The 6,591-nt window shown below is 40.2% G+C and overlaps 1 long non-coding RNA gene across 1 annotated transcript; it reads left to right on the forward strand.

Annotated features, from left to right (window-relative positions):
* The first annotated feature begins 815 nt into the window (after positions 1-815).
* On the forward strand, positions 816-6,221 carry LOC138849613 (uncharacterized). Its single transcript, XR_011388579.1, has 3 exons — positions 816-933; positions 1,351-1,586; positions 5,457-6,221. It is a non-coding gene; the product is annotated as an uncharacterized lncRNA (long non-coding RNA).
* Positions 6,222-6,591: the final 370 nt, after the last annotated feature.

The following is a 6,591-nucleotide window of genomic DNA, read 5'->3' on the forward strand; positions in this document are numbered from 1 at the left end:
ACTCCTGGAGAAGTCATCTGGTCAGATCACACAGGACCCCAAAAGCCATACTAAAGGGTTTGCAGTTCATTGTATGACGAATGGTGAGCCCTTGTAAGAGTTTAAGCAGGACAGTGATAAAAGCAGGTTTGACCATTTAAAAATTTTTCTAGCAGATAATACAGACAGTAGATTGGAGAGAGAGACTAAAGAGAAGTTGTTCTAGATGTTTAGGTAGAGTGTGGTGGTGGAGACTAGGGGAGCAGCAATGTGGGCTGAGAGAAGCAGAGGAATCTGAGAGATCTCTGGGTGTGGAATCTAAGGGCCTCCCACAAACCCATGCTGGGGAGCCTGCCTATGACTTTCAGACAAGGTCTATGAGACCATGCAAACTACAAAGAGCAGGTCGTGTGATCTTTGAGGACAGAGTCTATGCAGGACCAGCTTCACGAACATTCGATCTGTATAGTCACATGTAGTACTGCATTCAGAAGGGCCCTGCATTTGGCTTAATGGTCTGTCATAATCATTCTGAAATTCTAAATAATTTTGAGTGAGAGGGCCTTACATTTTCATTTTTTTTAAGTGGGAGGTAAAATAGCAAAGTTTATTAGGGCAGGGACATCTGTAAGGATGGATGGGCACCTCTCCAGACAGGACCTGGGAAAGAGTGCCATCTACATTTTCATTTTGTACTAGGCCTAGAAAATTACATAGCCTGCCTGGACACCAGCACAATGGTTAAACAGGATGAACGCTCATGTAAGTCAGCTGCATAAAGGAGTTCTATTTGTAGTAAACAACCAGGAGTTGGTTTGGGAGTCCTGAGGCAAGCAGGAGGAAATAGTCTGTGTAACATGAGCTGCTCCCGCATAGCATGAGGTCTCCTGTGTTCCGCTGGATGAGGATAGAGAAAAGAACTGCAAAGGGCACACTATGGGAAAGACAGAGCAGGTATACCTCTGCGATCTGTAGGCTGGGTTTGTCTATGCACCCAACTGGCTTTGCTTCTCAATGACTTCTAGACAATAGCCTTTACTTAATACTTTTTAGCTTATCCAGCAGCAAAATTATTTTCCCTATTGTGTTGACTTTTGGTTTTGTTTATAGGTTACTCAGATATTCTGTGAATTGTTGATTTTCTTTCATCTTCTTTTCTGTGCCTGGAATTATTTTTCTGTGTTCAGTTGTCATACTGTATAATTAACTTTAGCTTAAGTTTACTTACTATAACAATTGCTAAGAGAAAATTATACACTGCACATCTTGTGCTAGATTCGGATATTATTTTAAGCCAAATTTAATGGGTTTTCTCACATTAACTGTTGAATTTTTCTCTTCTACATGTTCCTGTGATCACTTTAATCAAAGTCTTCGTTGACATGTGTCCTTCTGAAGAATCTTCATCCTTCCAGGCTCTTTCCACTTAAACTCTCACTTCAGGCCAATTGCTGTATAAACACAGAAACCCAACAAGCCAAATAATGCTTTTGCAACGCTTTTAGAATCTGGGAGGCAGGTGTCCAAAGTGGAAGGAACATGGACTTGGGAGTCACTGAAACCTTGGTCTGAATTCCAATTCTGCCCAATGAACTCTATGAATTTGGGTAAGTTATTTTTAACTTTTTGATCCTTAGTCTCCTTTTCTGCAGATGAGGGGTAATGCTGCTGCCTGTCTTACAAGACAATTGGGGACAGCGATTATGTTAATACATAGAAAATGCCTAGGACACACTAGGAATGCAGTAATGGCAGCTCATATTCTAAATATAGTCTTCATTTCCTCTTAAAACTCTCATTACTCAGGGAAGACATTAAATATTCTCATTACTCAAGGAAGACATTAAATATTCTCATTGTATAAAATGTAAACAAGTGGGCAGGCAATGAGGTACAGCAGTTTAGTCTGCTGTCTGTAGTGCTGGCATCCCATATGGGCACCAGTTCCAGTCCCAGCTGCTCCGCTTCCAATCTAGCTCCCTGCTGGTGTACCTGGGAAACTATCAGAAGATGGCCCAAGTCTTTGGGTCCCTGCCACCCACACAGGAGATCTAGAAGAAGCTCTGGGATCCTGGCTTCAGCCTGGTCCAGCCCCAGACATTGTGGCCACTTAGGGAGTGAACTAGTGGATGAAAGCTCTCTCTCTCTCTCACTCTATATCTCCTCCTCTCTCTGTAACTCTGCCTTTAAATAAATAAACAAATAAATCCTTAAAAAATGTAAACAAGCACATTCTACTTATTTTCATTTATATCTATCTATATATAAGTCATATATCTGCATACGCTTTATGTCTGATTTCCAAAGCTTGCCTACTGTGTTTCCTCTTTAATAAGACATGGGGATCACACCTGAGCTTTTTAATTCAAGAATTTCCACATATGTATAAAAATTGAAGTGATAGTACAATAAACATTGATATACACTTTCCTTAGGTTCATTAATTGTTTTTTTTTTTTGATTTATTTATTTATTTGAGAGAGAGAGTTACAGACAGTGAGAGGGAGAGACAGAAAGGTCTTCCATCCGCTGGTTCACTCCCCAAATGGCTGCAACAGCCGGAGCTGTGCCTATCGGAAGCCAGGAACCAAGAGCTTCCTCTGGTCTCCCACATGGGTGCAAGGGCCCAAGGACTTGAGCCATCTTCCACTGCTTTCCCAGGCCACAGCAGAGAGCTGAATCAGAAGTGGAGCAGCCAGGACTAGAACCGACGCCCATATGGGATGCCAGCGCTGCAGGCGGAGGATTAACCTACTGTGCCACAGTGCCGGCCCCATCATTAATTGTTAATATTAATCAATTATTAATCATTACCAATAACATATAGTATAATATTCTCTTTTTCAAACTATCTAAAAGCAAGTTGAAGACATAACTCTGTAGTCTCAAGCACTTTGTTATGTATCTTTCAAGTGTAAGAACATTTCTCCAAATAACCATACAATATCACACCTAAGACATTTATTAATAAGAAACCTTCTGTCAGAAGAAATCTTTCCATTATTTTCATTCATACTCTTTCTTCTGCTAAGAATTCTTGCCAATCCGGTGATAGTTCCAGTTCAGAGACAGAGGCACTCTGGGAGAAAGGACAAGTTCGCTTGTGAACGTCAGATTTCACAGTAAATTCTGATGATTATGAACCAGGAGAGTGGACAGCCAGTTCCTAACACATCCTTCAAATCCTCAGATAAAGGCTGTGAATGATTTTCTCTCTTGCTCAGCATCTCTTTGCACATCTACCATGATCACTTCCATCCCTGTCCCATTCCTGCTTCTCACTCCTTTCTTATTCCACCTATGAGAATTCTACATCATCATGTTCCCCTGTCTCTGTAGACTTCCCAAAGATATCAAGTCATATCTATCTTAACCTCTGAACTATTGCTGTGCCTCTTGTATATATCATTTTTTTAAAAAAATTTATTTATTTATTTGAGAGGCAGTTACAGACAGAAAGAGGGAGAGACAGAGAGAGAGGTCCTCCATCCAGTAGCTTACTCCCCAAATGACTGCAACACCTGGGGCTGTGCCAGGCTGAAGCCAGGAGCCAGGAGTTTCTTCTGGGTGTCCCACGTGGGTACAAGGGTCCAAGCACTTGGGCCATTTCTGCTGCTTTCCCAGGCCATTAACAAAAATTATATAGCCAAAGGAAAGTCATTTATGACCAAACAAATTTTTGAAAAATATGAATAATCTAAAATGATTCCAGCTTCCATAAAAAGGGAAACAGGCTAATTGAAAGTTTAAAGACATATGTGATGTTTAATTAAGAAACTATCATAGCAGAAACTTACCATGTCTGTTACTAATCTGAATATAGACAGATCCCAGTTGAATCAATTAGAGTATTAGCTCATACTTAAGCAACATGAATAAAGCATTTGGAAAAATATGCTGCTTCTTTTTTTTTTTTCTTAAGATTTATTTATTTATTTGAAAGTCAGAGTTACAGAGACAAGGAGAGAGAGAAAGAGAGAGAGAGATCTTCCATCTGCTGGTTCACTCCCCAAATGGCCACTATGGCGGTGCTGGGCTGGGTTGAATCCAGGAGCTAGGAGCTTCCCTGTTTCCCTTGTGGGTGGCAGGGGCCATCTTTAACTACTTTCCCGGGTGAAGTAGCAGGGAGATGGATCAGAAGTAGAGCAGTTAGGTGTTGAACCAGTGCCAATGTAGGATACTGGCATCACAATGCCAGCCCCAGTATATTCTGCTTCTACAAGTCAAACAATAAAACAAGGTGTTGTCCTTGCCCATAGTAAGTTCAGAATGGTAAACTATAGTGACTCAATCCATTATAAGATGGTGCTTTCTTATCATTTGCCATTGTCTCCATTTACCTATTTTAATCTTCACTGAAGTGCCACCCTCACAGTTTGTTTTAATATTTGATGACTTAGGAAACTCCTTTCAGAATGTACTCAATTGTAGGTTAGTGTCAAGCTTCTTTCTTTCTAAGTCTCCTGTGTGACTTCATTTTGATGGTATAACCAGGGAGCAATAAGGATAGGATTCATTTAAATACTTTGTGTGGATGTAATACAGAATAATAAGGATTCAGTTATATAGTTCTTTGGAGACTTAACTTTCATGCTGAAACTGTTCTTGTAACAAACACATAAATTTATGTGAACACTTTGGCTTTTTATATTTTTTCAAAAAGATTGATTTTATTTGTTTGAAAGGCAGAGTTACAGATAGACACTTGGGGAGAGACAGAGAGAGAGAGGTCTCCCATCTGCTGATCTGCTGATTCACTCTCTGAATGCTTGCAGCAGCCAGGGCTGGGACAGGATGAAGGCAGGAGCCCAAAATGTCATCTGGGTCTCCCACAGAGTGGCAGAACCAAAGCACTTGGGCTGTCATCTGCTGCCTGTCAGATACATTAGCAGGAAGCTGGATCAGAAGTGGAGGTGGGACTTGGTCTCAGAAATTCTGATATAGGATGGGTGTCCCAAACAATGACTTCACCAGCTGCACCACAAGGCTATCCCAGTTTTTGTTTGTTTGTTTGTTTGTTTTTTTGTCTCTAATCATAAGCAAAGTTTAAGCAAATTCTTTTCCTTGATTCCTCTTTTGAATCTTTGGATTGCTAACTTGTCTTTGCTCTTGAATTTCTAGCACATTATATACAATTCTAAATAGAATCCAGGTTATGAATGACAGTAGAAAAATTCCCATAATCTATATTAATAGCCCATAGTACTTCACTTACGACAAGCTTGAAAAGCAAGTGATGCATGGAAAAATTCAAACAGATCCTTTGTGATCCATGCGGTATTTGCTAACAATAAGGAACCTTCGGGTCTACATAGTTACAAAAAAAGGCACATTCTGCTCTATTGTGATATGGTTGTACCTAAAATTACAAGTTAATTTCCTATCTAGTTTGTGTCAGAAAACTGTAGCTAAATTTCAAACACGGAAACCTTCTCACCACTTTCATTATTTCACTGTCTCTATTGTTCTACTTACAGAGGCAAAACAAAGAAGGTGATTTGTAAATATTGACTAAACAAAGGACACTTAAGAAAGGAGTCCAAGAACTCTCTGTACTTGCATAAACACCACACTGAAGCTACCTTCCAGACAGACTGAAAACATCCCAGCCTCAGGGACACTAGGAGAAACTGGATTGCTGGAAGCTAAAATTCAAGGTAGAAAACAGTAGTGGAATGAAGAGAATCATCAGATGCCTGGGATTATTATTAAAATAGCACCAAGCACCTAACATACTTGTTTTGGGGAAATATTCTTGCAGTAAAATCTCTCCCATTATAGGACTCTTTCAAAATCATGTCTGAAAAGTGAATAAGAAATCTGGGATAATGATTAACAGATACACAAATATCAAATAGTTTTTTTTTTTCCTTTAAGAAAAAAGACAGGGGCCGGTGCTGTGGCGTAGTGTAAAGCCACCGACTGCAGTTCCAGCATCCCATATGGGCGCTGGTTCGAGACCTGGTTGCTCCACTTCCAATCCAGCTCTGTGTTACGGCCTGGGAAAACAGTAGAAGATGGCCCAAGTCCTTTGGACCCTGCACCCACATGGGAGACCCAGAAGAAGCTCCTGGCTCCTGGCTTCAGTTTGTCCAGTCACTCCCCATTGCTGCCAACTGGGGCGTGAACCAGCTGATGGAAGACCTCTGCCTCTCCTTTCTCTGTGTAACAGACTTTCAAATAAATAAATAAATCTTAAAAAAAAAAGATAGTTAAGTATTGGAATGGAATACTTAAGAAAATCTTACACTACCTGCTTATTTCAAAATTCTTTTAAGGTAGAACTTGTGCTTTACCCAATAATGATTATTGAAACAAGGCCAATTCTGGATTTGGGCAAGTGGCCAGTTGACTCCTCAATATTTTATTTTTGGGGAACTTTTTGGTGGTCACTTTTGGTGGGTACCACCATTTTCCTCGTGTACCACCTTGAGAGCTGGTGGAGTACTTCAGATATAAAGATACCTTCCTATTAGTATAAAGCTTTAGAGATAGCAAGAAAATAAAAAGAAAATAACACACAGCTAAAAGACTGATGCTTTCTGCTCACTCTTCCTGATTCATAGGTACTGACACATGGACCGAAGTGCCAAGTGCAAGATTTACCCTAGT

The sequence above is a fragment of the Oryctolagus cuniculus genome, chromosome 5, assembly GCF_964237555.1.
Source record: "Oryctolagus cuniculus chromosome 5, mOryCun1.1, whole genome shotgun sequence".
NCBI lineage: Eukaryota > Metazoa > Chordata > Mammalia > Lagomorpha > Leporidae > Oryctolagus > Oryctolagus cuniculus.